General features: G+C 39.9%; 1 protein-coding gene across 3 annotated transcripts in view; it reads right to left on the reverse strand.

Annotated features, from left to right (window-relative positions):
- GREB1 (growth regulating estrogen receptor binding 1) overlaps positions 1 to 10,779 on the reverse strand; it is a 93,284-nt gene extending 82,505 nt beyond the window's left edge. For all 3 annotated transcript variants that reach the window (XM_067544757.1, XM_067544756.1, XM_067544758.1), the window contains exon 1: positions 10,658 to 10,779. The gene's annotated coding sequence lies outside the window, so the exon portion shown is untranslated. The remainder of the gene's footprint in view (positions 1 to 10,657) is intronic.
- Positions 10,780 to 15,480: the final 4,701 nt, after the last annotated feature.

Raw genomic sequence — 15,480 nt, forward strand, 5'->3', positions numbered from 1 at the left:
TAAATCGGGTCTAACTCAAAAAAGTCAATGAGTTATATCAAAGTAAAACTGATATAAGTGAGAAAAGAATCAAGCATTGTTTTTCTCCATTAAAAATGATTTTTAGCTTGAGTATTTCTGAAAGAACTTTCAGACCACTCAAATTCCATCCAAGCCCAAAACATTACTGTATGGTACCAGACAATTTAATTCCTAAGGAAGGACCCTTGTCCTTTCTTAGTATCTCACATACTAAATATGAAAATTAGGACACGTGGTCTTAATTGGTGGCTCTAATCTTTTATAATAGTCAATAGGTTTCAATGCAAAAAATGGGAAGGACCATTTTAAAAAGTGAGCTATTTCTAATATTGCATTGGTTAATATTAATATTTAGTAGTAAAAGTAGTCTATTGATTATGGCCAGAATGAGGAGATTTTCAAATATATATAATAAATAATAATACTTCTAATAGCTAAGATGTTCTGGTGATGGGGGCCATATGAAGAGAGGGTTACTCACACTGTGCAATAACTGAGGTTCTTCAAGATGTGTGTCCCTGTGGGTGCTCCACTTTAAGTGTCGGCGCATCCTCGCGTCGATCGGTGATTTTTGCTAGCAGTACTCATCTGGGTCACACATGCGCCATGGTTGTCTTGCTGAGCAGTTGGTGCACTTTTCAGTGCACGCATGACTTGACCTCCTTTGTTCCTCCTCTGCCATGAAGCCTAAAGATTTGACTCTGAAGTAGAGGGGAGGAGAGTGGGTAGTGAAGCACCCACAAGGACACACATCTTGAAGAACCTCAGTTACTGCACAAAGGGAGTCACCCTCTCTTCTTCTTCAAATAGTGTCCTTGTGGGTGCTCCACTTTAGGTGACTCTCAAGCAGTATCCCTAGATGGTTGAAGGGACTTCGGCGTTCAGAGGTTATATGGAGGAGAGTACTGAGAGACCAACCACTGTATCTAACTGTGATGCTCGGTCAATGGCATAATGTCTGATAAAAGTGTGGGTTGAAGTCCAAGTAGTTGTCTTGCAGATTTCCATAATCGGTACGTTCCTTAGGAAGGCTGTGTATGTAGACGCTGCCCTTGTGGAATGTGTTCTAATCCTTTGTGGTGGCAGAGTACCTTATTGTTCATAACATGCATGGATGCAACCTGAAATCCACTTCAAGAGTCTTTGTGTGGATATGGCTGTTCCTTTGCATCAATCCACAAAAGATACAAACATTTTAGGGGATGATCTAAATGATTTTGTTCTATCAAGGTAAAACACTAAAGCCCATCTCACATCTAAGATATGGAGGAGAGCATCCAGTATGTTAGTGTGGGGTTTTGGGTAAAATATGGGTAAATGGGTAGATTAATTCAAGTGGAAAGATGACGTGACCCTGGGAATAAATTTAGGATGGGGCCTCAGAGACACTCAGAGACTTTTCACCATTTTACAGACCATTAACTTTGATGGTACCGTACATGAGTAAGGATGTTCAAGTTTTTCCTTTTGCTTCATACCGATGCGTGAAGGCTGTTTTGACACCGTACTAGACAATACCCGAGGGACCTGTAGCCTCTTTGGTACAAATTTGTTTAGCTGTTTGGGTTGGTGATTTCTTCTTTTTGTGACCGATGTCAGGCGGAGTCAAGTGTCTTTTCCTAATGGTCTTGTCCTGAGAGACCGATTTCTCTTGGCCCGGTCAGAGGTAGGTCTGAGAGATCTTTCCATTAGTAGTAATTTGAGTCATAGATCTCTATCCCATCTGGCTCTAGAGTTTAGATTTTTGTAGTAGGAGCATTTTTGCGCTATATGTCCCTCTCTTAGACACTTAATGCACACAGAATGCCCGTCAGACATGGGACGCATCTTTTGAAACCAGGAGAGCCTGGCATGTCGCACCACTTTGGTGAAGGAAGAACACTGATTATTCTAAGGTAAGTTTAAAAGAAAAAAATTTTTTTTAACAGGTAATATGGGTTAAACTAAGTTAAAAACTGAGGGAAAAACTATCTACGAATAACTAACTGTAAGGATATTTAGATGAGCTGTGAGGAACCACTAGAGTCTCCGTCTCAGACTACGAACGGTTGAGAAGGAATTGAGGAGCTCGGATCACGTGTGTGCTGAAAAGAGTGCCAATGGTGCCGTGAGACAGCCATGGCGCATGCACGACCCAGACGAGCACTTCTAGCAAAAATCTCTGATCGACAATGCAAGGATGCGCCGACACCTAAAGTGGAGCATCCACAGGGACATTACTCGAAGAAGAACCCACATATTAGATAGTGATCCTTATCCTGCTGTAACCCTTCTGCCAGTTGGAGATGGTAGTAACAAGGGCCAGGTTCAACATCTAGAGGTTCCTTTCAACAATACAACATAAAACCGGCTTGAGCCCCCAACCAGGCACCTGGGAAATTATATGCCACCCCCTTGGATGCCTCCAAAAGGCGATACTTCCCCATTCGCAAGCACAGAGTTTGAGTGTAGAAAGAAGACCATCCCAGAGTACATGGGGTAGTGTCCTTTGCCTCTCCTTTCTTTCTCCCCCACACCCCACTCACAGTAGTTGTCATTTGTCAGTGATGACCCAGAGTTCAGGGGTGCATCTGAGCAAAGTCACCTCCCACTGTGGCTGGGGAGGGAAGGAGAGAAAGAAGGCACCTTGCTTGTCTCGGCAGCCATCATTGCCGCACCCTTGCCACTCCACTGGCCGCCCTGCCTGCCGCTTTGTCAGCTGCTCTGGTGGCTGCTCGTTGCTCCACTAGCTGCCCTGCCAGCCGCTCCGCTGCATGCCGTCACCTTCTGCTACTAGCTGCTTCTCCATTATGACCTCTGTGGGTCAGTCTCTTGAGGTTCCACCCTGCTCTCTGATTCTCAGCTCTCAGTGATTTCAGCTCTTAGTGGGTGAACCTCAGTACTGAAGCTGGGTAGGAGTGCTGTCCTGCAGTAGATCATTTCAGCTCTAGCAAGCAGTTAAACCAAAAAACTCCTAATGAAATCTGAATTAGCTCTATCTTTGAATAGTGTGGAGAGGAGGTTAAATCATGCTAAGAGTCGTAGGCAGAGCCCACACTTCCAGGCAAGAATACCTGTCCCCACCCCCATCAGTCTTCACAGGGCTCTGGCATCCGAGCCCTTTGCTTAGCCAGTTTGTTCAGATGATAGTGACCCTTCCATCATAACAGGCTAAGCACAGTTCTGCTGCCTTTTGTTCATACAATAATGAGAACAACATTTAGTTACCCCTGCATTTATCACTAGAGTGATTTGTAACCCAACATCAGCCAAAGGGATCATTTGGGCAAAGCAGTCGCCTCATACTGAGCATCTAAGCCAGGCGGGAGTGCTCATGCAAATACAGTCTGGCCCTGACACTGTTTCCCTCCCGCAGGCAGCTTGGCAGGGGAGGGCTCATTCAGACCCTGTTTACACTCCTTTGTAAACCTAACTCCTTTTTACAAAGGGTGAAAGTGAGAGCTCAGAAAAGGTGAAATGACATGCGCAAGGTGACACAGCAGGACAATGGCAGGACTAGAACTCAAGTCTCCAGACCCTCAGCCCTGTAACTGGTCAACTGAGCCGTGTCAATACTAGTAAGATTACTGTCCACAGCATGCTACCAATAAGCCTCTGAATATCTTCCTCCTCAAATGCAGTTTAGAAACAGAGCCTTGATCACATACTCTTTGGGGTTCCCTGGAACCCAGACCCAAATCCCAGACAACATACACTGTGAAAGCTTATACCACTCACCCTATACAATGGTGTCTGGCATTTGAACCAGTCATGCAATTTGCAGGTCTTGCAGCACTTTGTAAAACAAGCATAATTTTTTTCCTCCAGCACACTAATTTTATTAATTGCAAGGCTCTGTTCCACAGGAGTTTGACCCTGGATTTCGCTGCAACGTTTTGTGGGTGACGGTGAATAGAGCTGGACAGTCCTTGACCGCTGTTTGGTCTAATGCCGTTCTAAATTCAGGACTTTGAGCAAACTGTGTAAGCTATTGAAAGAAGGGGTGTGCTTGCTTTTATACCCACTTCACAACATCAAACATTGTTGCAGAAGCTTTCATGCCGACACTAACCCTGCCGTTTCAGCGGAGAGAGCCCTCCATCAATTCTCCAAGCTACTTGAGCAAGGGATTTTAATGCCAGTACAAACAAGCTATGGAAGAGTTGTTTCTTACTAGCAGGAAGATGGTTGACATCTCTTCCAACCAACAAGACCAGCCATTTTTTTTAAACTTGGGAGGCTGAACCCCACCCACCCAGAATGTGGTACCTGCATTGTCAGATGCTGACTGCAGACAGCAAACACATTGAGCCCCATTTTGCTGTTCCACTGGATGTGGCATTCCCAGCCCAGATTTATGTCTCTCTCCCTCGGCTATAAGGGGAGGTACAGGCAGAAGTTTCAAATGCCTGTGAAATTCCAAGCAACAATCGGAGACAGTGACCAGATCAACTGAGTGGGCCAGCGCAGTCGCAGGATAGCCCAATATCCTGGCTTCTGATAAATCAAAGCAAAACTCCCTATCACATTGTCAGTCACCATGGAGAGGATACAGAGGAAAAATACCATCCACTACTGCTTAAATCCATGATAAAAAAGGAGACTAGGACCACACTGAGACACATCAGCTCCAGAGCAATAGATATTGCCTCCAACAAAGCAACTTAGGGCAATATAATGGGATTTCTCAGACATGCCTTGCATGTGTAAAAATAACTGACACGGAAAACAAGAGAAGAGCCATCCGAAAAATGGAAAGTGGTAGCAAGAGGTCTATGTGAATCCAGAGAGATCAGCACTCAACCTCCAACAAAGGAATAATCAAAATTCCTACAGCAAGGGGAGTTTGTGTGATATGGAAGGAGAAGGATGGCCACTCTGGCTAAGGATTACTATTCTCATGTATCAGAGAAGAGACTCAAGGTCAAGTTAGAAAGCCAGGTTTGGTCTTTCCCTACCCAGACTTTAAAAAAGGAAGCCACTCTGCAGTGGCCCTTTCTCCAGCCAGGAAGCCATCACAGGGATAGATCATGGTAGAATAGAGGGAAAACTATAACAAAAGAAGATCTAGCCAAAGTACCCATAGCAAGAGGATTCAGCTAGAACTCCCATGTTTAGTAAGATCAACCAAAGAGGAACCAAAGTGCAAACTTATATAGCAATTGGCTACAGGTTTGTACAGCACCCAGCATTATGGGGCTCCAATTTTACCATCATGCACTACCACATCGTAAATATTTACATTACTACTATTACTACTATTTCTATTTGAAGATCTTGGAATGGGCACTTTAGGAAAGAAGGTGCAGTGCCAGGACTGGAACAAGGAATGTATATTTAGTAGAATTCATCTAGTACAGTGAATGCATCTATTACTGGGAAGGAGACAACAATCAATATACATTAGAAATTATGAACTACACAAAATTGATAAGGGAAGCTAAAGACATCAGGGAAAAATTATGTGTAGCAGGGCTAAGGACAATAAGAAGGAGGTTTTAAGTATATTAGAAACAAAAGACATCCTAACAATGGTATAGGCCCATTAGTAGACGGAGATTGTAAAATCGTAATAGTGGTAGAAAATGCAGAAGTGTTCAATAAATATTTATTCTGTGTTTTGAAAGAAACAGGATGATGTGTTCATATCACATGAGGATGATGAGTCCATTAGTAACTAAGAGGTTGCTAAACAGCATCTACTAGGGATAAACTTTTTTAAATCAGCAGGACTAGATTACTTGCACTCACGAGTCCTAAAAGTATTAGCGGTGGAGATCTTCAAACTAACTCTGGGTGAGTCATCACACTAACACTGGATGCCTTTCTGGAAGGTGTGCTTTAGTGCAACATAAGTGATTGGGCTCAATACAGGGGTAACAGTGAAATTTAACGACCTGTGCTATACAGGACATCAGAGTAGATGATCTAATTGTCCCTTATGGCCTTAAACTATGCATTTATGAACAAATGCATTAATTATATTTTGGGACGATTAGGTTCAAAAATGTGTTACCACAAATAGTGGATCTCTTGGACAGGAATATGTGCATGAGCTTTTTGATTCTAACAGGCCCATAGGTCCCAGGACAACCAAGTAAAAGCAGTCTTTATCTTCTAGCACTTTCTACTTTCCCACTTTCCCCACAGTTTTTGCTGTTTTTCCAGTCTCTCCCATTCGCTGGTTTTCCATCCTCCCTCCCATGGTTTTTTACTGTTCATTAGTCTTAACAAATGGCTGAGGTAGACATATGAAATGACTAGTGAAAGCAAACCAGTGATTAAAGCAGCAAGGACCCAGGAACTATTGCTGAACAAAAATGGTACAGCTATCGCTATGACAACAATGCAAATCCTAAATGACAAGTATTTCAAAATAATATTCAAAAACAGATTGTAGCCCCCAATATCCGCACATGGAGGGAACCAGACAACATTACTGGGATCTCTAACCATTCAAAAATCATAAGTCAGGCCTCCCCCCAAAATCATGAGAAGGACTTCAAAATCATGAGATTTTAAACATAATAAATGTTGGGTTCTTTTTTTTTTTTTGTCTTCTTGTCTTGGCACCTTTATGCATTTTAAAGTTTTTCTCTGAAACTCAAGGGGCTAGTTTACTTTTTATTTATCTATTTAATAAGCTGAGCATTTCATGTATTCATATAAATTCAGGACCTGGAGCTTTAAAAAGACACCTACGCTCATGAGAGTTGGAAATGCCAAGACACATGCAGAGATAGCTTGGCTTTTGTAGAAAGGGAGGTGTACTGCTCCCATAGTACCATCCCATTTTTCTTGGAGCTTGGAAGAGAAAGCTTTGTAGAAGAAAGATTTTTGGGTCGGGAAGGTAACCAGGACTGTAGAGACTAGTGCTCTGTGCACATTATCTCTGCTGTCAACCCACCAACAGGGAATCTGAAGAAATGTGACTGCATCTGTGGTCTGTGCAGTTGTCTTCTCACTGGGGAAAGGGAGAAAAGTGAATACCCTATAACCATTAGCTCACTGGATATGACAATCCCTGAGGAAGTAAGAGACCACAGTTCAATTCCCCCCTCTGTCTGATGAGAAGGGATTTGAACTTGGGTTTCTCATTTCTCAGGGTGAGTGCCTGGATTATGGGATAGTCTGATGTGGGAATCTCTCTTGTTGAAGCTGTTCCACTGTATTGTAAGTAATTAAATATGCAGTGGGCAAGAGAGAGAATGACTCTGTGGTCCAATGGACAGAGAATTCACCTGAAAGTGGGAAACTCATATTCAAATCCCTTCTCCTCATCAGGCAGAGGGGGGAATTGTACCAAGGTCTCACACCTCCCAGATGAGTTCCCGAACCACTGGGCTAAAGGGAGCTGGAAAAAACATAACTAGATTTTGGTTGTTAAGCAAAATTCTGGTCGGAGCTGTATAAGTATGTTGATTTAACAAATTTTATATTAAAGATTGAGTGATGATAAAATTACATTCATATGACTAGAAATACTACAGCCATGTACAAAACCATACTAGTTCTCTTCAGAGAAAAGGAAGTTTCACTAGTTGTCATTCACTGTAGTACTCTAGGGTGTGTTTTTAATTGCTTGTAAAGGGCCAGGAACATCTACAGTAGAACTGATTAGAACATTTCCGCCGAATTTTGGAGATCAAAAATCAGGTTTTTTGAGAGGGCTAATTTTTTTAACTTGCAAAACTCCTGCAGGAAGTTCTGACAAAAATGAAAAATTTTTCATTTTCATCTAAATTTTCTACAAACCACCATTTCCTGACGAGCTTTACAAATAACCAATATAGAAAGCTCAGCTAAGATATGGCACAAATCCAACAAGCAATAAATTAATGAAAGGAAATCATTTATTGGTTTTGGAGATCAGGCCTAAGGCATTATTAGCAGTTCAGTATGGAGAAATTTGCAAAGCCACAACTTGTGGTGTTCTACTTCTATGCAGAACCAGAGAACTCCAGTTTACAACCAGACTCCTTTCATTAGTTAAGCATGAAAGACAGTTCCCCTTTTAAGACTTAGTTTTGTCCCTTTTAAAAACTTACGTTATAAAGAAAAAACTGCTTTCAGTTTGAAGTTTCTCATGCCTAGACCCAAGCCAGAGCTGAATTTATTTGAAAAATTTGAAGCCAGAAACACAACCCATTTTTAGTTATGACATTTGGATATTTCTATATTTATTCAGTTTTGAAAAAAAAACGGTCGTTTTTTACCTCTTCTAGTTTGTACTAAATCTTGCCATACAAAGTTCAAATGGATCTTAATCATAAATCTTTATTGAGATCTCATGTATTAAACTACTTTCATTTAAATATAAGAATGATTCAAAAATCCATACTGGGAACTTTGACAGCGGGGCTTAATTTATTTTAGATGTCTGGGAAAAGATGTAAACTCTGCTGACTTTGTGGAAGTTATAATCTCCAGAAGAACCATGCTCATGGAGAATATAACCACTCTAAATCCTACATTTTACATATCACAGAAGTGGGAAGCTCATCAGCTATGCCTAAATTATGAGAGTCTTGACAGTGGTTCTCAGAGCAGTTACAAGACTCTTTAAATAAGGTGATGCATAATTTGAAAGGAGGTATAGAATAGAGGAGGAAGATCTAGAACTGTAAAAAGATATTAGGGAAACCTTAACTGAACATTTATTGATGTTTGGGTATATAGTTTCTGTTTGTTAACTATAACCTTCTAACAATATTGTTAGTTTTCATTGGAAACCTGCTCTCAGCCCTAACTTTGGTTTAAGGATTTTTTTGTTTAGAAGACAGTGTATAGCCACTCTTTAATTTCTTGCTAATCCAGCAGCAGGCCTAGGACCCACTTCTTGCAAAGCTTATGTAGAGCTGGATAACAGTCCAGCATTGCAAAAATACTGCAGACTAAGCCTAATATATGATATGGCAATAAATACATTTAGGCAATAGCATGCATCCTGTAGATACTTTAGCATTCTTCCCTGCAGGAAACACTGTATTCTAATGCAGATTTGATTTTCCTGCAGGATCTCATAAACTTTGCAGGTGTTACTCTGGAGGGAAAAATCAATAATCAGCAGTCTCCACTGTAGTTCAATTGACATTTACTCCTCTCCCAGCCTGGATCCCTGACCCTGTCTGCCAGTCAAAAAACTCTGCTCTGCCCTTAGTTCGGCTTTTCGGTGTTGCTTTGATCAATCGGCTTCTGGCTTTTGATTAAAGCAGCTCTTTCAGAGACCACCTTCAAACTCCCTTAAAAAGATTTACATGCATAAAACACATTGAGCTTGTTAAGCATCAGGAAGGAGCAAATCAGGGCTAGGGGAGGATGGCTGAAGTAGTAGGTGGGATCCCAGTGGAAAATGTTCCCATGATAATACTGGCCCAGATCATACCCTTTCCCAGCTCCACGCATGTAGTAGACTCTATGTGCATGGAACTTCTTGTTCATGGGTAAAAGAGGGGCTCAGCTGCCTCCAAGTACTGCCCCAAACATAACTATTCGGGTTTCACAGAGGTACTTCAAAGGTGAAATGACTACAAGGAGGTCCTGGTGACCGGGCAAGCCACAGAGAATTGGGCAAACTTGGGGTGCACATTGTCCCCCATCCAGTCCCATGGAAATGCTTAGGAAAAGGACATGCAGCCTGGGATATATTAACTTTCCTGCCGAGTGCTGCTTACACATTTGTTCCACAGAACCATGCTGACAGGGACTGGATTGTGAGAGTCCTTCCTGGGTCCAAAACCAGTGTGGAGACAGAGGATCTCTGTGTGGTTGTCCCTCAGCTTCCATGGATCCCCAGGATCCACCAGAACAGAGGTCAAATCCTGTTCCCCCCAAATGGAATGCTACAAGAACTCCATGTGGAGATCTTCAAAGATTTCCTGTCCCAAGGCCGCCCTCCTATGGCAAATCTGGGCCACACTTTTATACAGTCCTACACAGAGAAGACTAAATACATATTAAAAGTTTGAGCAGAAGGGAGTCTAAAGGCTCTTTGATCCTGTTTGTGATGAAGCTGCTGAACAATTATAATAAGTAGTAAATAAATCTCTAGATATGGTTATTTCATTGCAAGATAGTATCCACCCTCAAGGCATTGATTCATTTATGTGATCATTTCTATTTATAATTTACTTTAAAACTGCACTAAATCAGAAAAAAACCATGTAATCACAGTGTTTAGAACAATGCATCCTTGGTTAAAGGGACACCACTAAGATAAAATCTCATCCATTTCACAAACAAGTTGAGTAGTTTTAGGGGCAGTTTTCCAAGATCCCTATTTAAATCCAACTTTTATAGGTTTAAAATAATCATTTTTAGTTTAATTTAAATATCTCCCTGTTTCTGTGGGAAAGAGCCACTCACCCAATAGGAGAAATTGATTGACAATACAGAGGATACACATACTGCAGACAAATGCATAAAGCCAAAAGGAAAAAAAACCCTGAGAAGTTGATCATTTTTAAACTCTTTCAGTTACAGCATTTTAAAATGCTATTAATAACATAAAATGAGGCAGAAGTGTGAAGAAGAAGAAGAATAGTGGTAATATTCATGTTTTGCTGGCATTCTTTTAGCATCACAAAATTCTCATCATGAAAATGTTACTGATACAGATAAAAATAAATAAGTTTGCACATAGCAAAATACACTTTACCTTAAAGAAAGTTATGCTCCCTGACTACATTCGGTGAGTTAATCCCAAATTTTCACATTTTGACTGCAATCCTGGAGGATTTACACCTGTAGTAACTGCTAGTGACTTTCTTCATGGACTTTGCCTTCCTTTGATTTAGGAGAATCTGCTGCTTTGAGTATAGGTTCGGAGCACTTAAGGCTTCTGAGTCAGAGCAGTGCGCAACTGAACATTCAGTCAGGTCGTCATGACATGAACATTCTTCTGTCGCAGTAGAACACAGGAAGGTTTCAAAGCTATCTGCTCTGTAACTACGACAAAAACAAACTAATCAGACTCTGATACAACCTAGCAAGCTGTTCTATAATTTGTGTGCCCTCTGTGCTAGATGATAAATGGTATGACTTTATGTCTTATTAACATTGAAGTGTTTTGCTAGGTCACGTTGCTCCTAGCTAGGTGCATATCAATCTGTCGGCCTAAAGCATTATTAACGTCAACAGGTTTTTTTTTAAAGAAACAGCAACATCCTTTTGCATTATACAGATAAAAAACGCTTGAAGAGAACAAAATATTTTGGTTTGTACAGGACTCTATTATATTCACAGAAGAAAAGATTAACAGGAGAATGAAAGTTAAATATGTTGCTACTGTCTGTGTGTCTTCTAAATAAAAGGGATAGGAAATTAAACAGTATGTAGGTGTACTGAACACCGTTAGTTCAGCATACAGCTGGACGCACAAAGAAGCAACTACAGTATTATATTTAAATGGACACATATCATGTAAAGGAACCACTGTATTACACATAAAGGGACGACTTGTCAGTGTGAAAATCATATATCTAAAATATTGATTTAAGTTACTTGTAACATAATATCACCATAGATGATCAAAATTGAAACTGTTTTTAAAATTATATTTTATTTTCTCTATGGCTACAGTTTATTAAAGTACTTAAGCATGTGTTTAATTTTATTCACACTTAAGTCCTCTGGAAAATGGTGACCCTATCTGAAGTCAACGGGACTTAGTATGTGCTTACGTGGCTCGGTGCAAACTTTAGTTTTTGCATTTCTCCTACATTGAACAATGACAACAGATTAGATGGTGTCATTTTTGTTTATATCCATTTGTATTCAGCTTCACTTTCGTGTTCTCATGCACAAACACAATGCTGCAATATTTGGACTGTAAAAACTGCAAATGAATCTTTAAAGGATACATGAATATGTTTGGGGGGATGAAGATTGCCACTGGAATTTTTTAAAAATGGAACACCTTCTCTGTTGTGCTTAATATTTCTAAAATACTGTTGTGAGCTAGGGGACACCTTGTTAAGAGTTGAGTTAAAACCCTGATAGAAGTGAACTGTAACAATAAGTTAATCACAAATTCCCACCTAAAACAAAAGGGCTATGTGAACCCACCCAGGAGCTTTGGACTGTATGGGCAGATGAATTTCTGCTGAGTATTGTTTTGGGTAAGGAGATGTGGGAGTGGGGGAAGGCAGAAGACAGAACCACAGACAGCCTGAAAAAGTGAAGCAGAATATTCTAAGCATGGTGTGAGCCTGAGGCAAACCTAGAGAGAGATTCTGAGTTAGAGGTGCTGACTGAAAAGGAGCTTGGGCCTGTAAGCTAAGAAACTACTCCTTTTGCCCCTGGTTCCCTCTACATTCAGAGGAGCAGGACTTGGTACATTCCTTGTAAACTCCATCATCAATTTCTACTCCCACCAGGAACATCAGGTCCCCAAGCTTTAACTAGTTGCTTGGGTCCAAAAGGGGTTACAATATACACACAGAACCTAAATTTTAGACCCAATCACTTGCACTGTTCTAAGGTATAAGAATATAAAAAAGAAAGAAACTGATAAGATAAAGGTAACCTGATGACACTGAACAGCCTATGTTGGTTGTCCAACTTGACAGGAATGTAAGTACACAAACAGCATAAGTACCAAAAAGAAAATTCAGTTTTAAAATTTCACTTTGAATAATCTAAGGTGTTAACAGTAACACAAGTGAGGAAATCAGTATTTTAAATTAGGAGGTGGGGGCAGATTGGTGTGATTACACTGGGCACAATCATACACTTTCCACGAGATAATTGCCATCCTTGCCCTGGCCCCAACAGACCACTTCCAGAAAAGGTGTAGCAGAGGATACTTCTCCTTTCTACACTGGGCATCTCCAGAAGGCATGATGCCTTGCCCCACAATTTCTGCTATGGCAGTGCAGCTCCAACCACTCTGATGTAGATCAATGCCTAAAAGGCACAATCAAGCCCTTATCTTTTACCCTGATAACTGTTTCTTGAAGTTGTTACACACAGTTACTTATAGCAGTGGTTTTCAATCAGGGGTACGTGTAGGGGTAGGCAGAGGTCTTCCAAGGGGGTATATCAACTCATCTAGATATTTTCCTGGTTTTACAACAGACTAAATAAAAAGCACTAGCGAAATGAGTACAAACTAAAATTTCATACAGACAATGACTTGTTTATAATGCTCTATATACTGTACACTGTAATGTAAGTACAATATTTATATTCCAGTTCATTTATTTTATAATTATATGGTAAAGATGAAAAAGTAAGCAAGTTTTCAGTAATAGTGTACTGTGACACTTCTGCATTTTTATGTCTGATTTTGTAAGCAAGTAGTTTTAAGTGAGGTGAAACTTGGGGATACACTAGACTCCTGAAAGGGCTACAGTAGTCTGGAGAGATTAAGAGCTACTGACTTAGAGGTATTCAATTTCACCTACAAATCAAGTATTTAGATATCTAAATTATTGTTACACATAGTTACTGTTATATCCAGTTATTAAATTGTTACACACCTCTGGAATTGAATACTTGGACATTTACGTAACTATTTAACCTACAAATCAGATACTTAGATATCTAAATTACAGTAGAGCCTCAATTTTTTTAACACCATCCTTATGAATGACCTGTTATGCAAACCATTTTCCCCCACCAGGGTAACTGGGGAGAAGGGGGGCAGAAGAATCACATAACAGAGATGATGTTGATGAAGAATAAGTCAGCATCCCCTCACAATCCAGTGCCTTTAATGCATTAGAAATTGCTTTGCAGTGGTTTGAAGGATTAAAAGAAAGTGATGCAGTGCACCAAACTCCAGCTTATGCTCTGAGCCTACTGTAATTTTGAGACCCATGCTATGAAAGTATATTATAAAAAGCACATAGTACATTCTCTCAGTAATAGTATATTACTTTTCTGTATTTAAACCACATGACAGTATTAGTTGCACCCAATCCATAGGTGCTGGAACTAGAGCTGCAGAGGATGCTGCCGCACCCCCAGCTTGAAGTGGTTTCCATCATGTACAGGGTTTACAGTTTGGTTCAATGGCTCTCAGCACCCCCACTATAAAAATTGTTCCAACACCCCAGTCTTTGTGGATCAGGACAGATGCATGATGCAAGTACCCTGTTTCTCCAGTCTACTCAAAAGTATGAAGGACCTTATTAAAACAGCATCTTGATGTGAAATCTCTTGTAATAGATATTTGTAACAAAAAATAAAAATATAAAATTTTATAAAGCAATTTGGTGCTCCAGTGCCACATGAAAAAGGACACCAGAAAGAAAATACGGACTTTTACATTCTTACTAAAAACCAGTGAACCCAATAAACTGGTATCTGTTGCAAAATTCGTTTTAAACACCCACTGCATAGGACTCCAACATTGAAAATATTATAATAAACAGGGTCATTCTGACCGAAAAGCAAGCAAAAGACTTATAATTATTGTACCAGACAATGATGAATCATACTTAAGCAAACCTCCCATTCCTTTTCAATAGAATGCATTATTAAGCAGACACATTGTTTTATAACTGGTACAACTATGCCAAGAAAAAAAAAAGCTCACTTTTGTCAGTACAGTATTGGGACATTTGAGATAGTAACAATTGTTTGTTCTCTACCAATATTACATGTCTGTAGGGACTTCTGTTTATACTCTAAATAATTAAACAAAAAAAAATCAAAGCTTTTTCAATCATACTGTGCAAAAGCATATACATAAATACAGAAATCAAATCTAATGTAAATGCCCAAATAGCACTTTAACTGCTATAAGAATATTGATAATGCTGCAGGCCTTTTTTTATTTTTTAATGGTTCTGACTTTGTCCCACCAAGTTTTCTGCAAAATGAATTTCCTTTGTCTCTTGTGTGTTATTCCCTGCAAAAAATGGGAACCTCCAATTTATTTAAGTATTATCTATTTTAGCACTTAGAAAACCAACTGTTAGGCAGCAAACTAGTCTCAACTTTAACCATGAATGTTAGGAACCATTAGGAAAGGGATAGATAATAAGACATAAAATATCATAATACCACTATATAAACCCATGGTACACCCACACCTTGAATACTGTTTGCAGTACTGGTCGCCCTGTCTCAAAAAAGAATTGGGGAAAAAACAGAGAAGGGCAATAAAATTATTTGGGTTATGGAACAGCTTCCATATGAGGAGAGATTAAAAACACTGGCACTGTTCAGTTTAGAGAAGAGACAACTAAGGGGGATATGATAGAGGTCTATAAAATCATGAATGGTGTGGAAAAAGTGAATAAGGGAAATGTTATCTAGTCCTTCACATAACACACGAACCAGGGGTCTCCAATGAAATTAATAGGCATTAAGTTTAAAATATACACAAGGAAATATTTCTTCACACAACAGAGAGTCAACCTATGGAACTCCTCACCAGAGAATGTTGTGAAGGCCAAAACTATAGCTGGGTTAAAAAAAGAACTAGGTAAATTCATGGAGGATAGGTCCATCGATGGCTATTAGCCATGA

Source organism: Emydura macquarii, unplaced genomic scaffold (genome assembly GCF_026122565.2).
Source record: "Emydura macquarii macquarii isolate MOO-44397 ecotype Brisbane River unplaced genomic scaffold, CSIRO-AGI_Emac_v2 contig_1027, whole genome shotgun sequence".
Taxonomy (NCBI): Eukaryota; Metazoa; Chordata; order Testudines; family Chelidae; genus Emydura; species Emydura macquarii.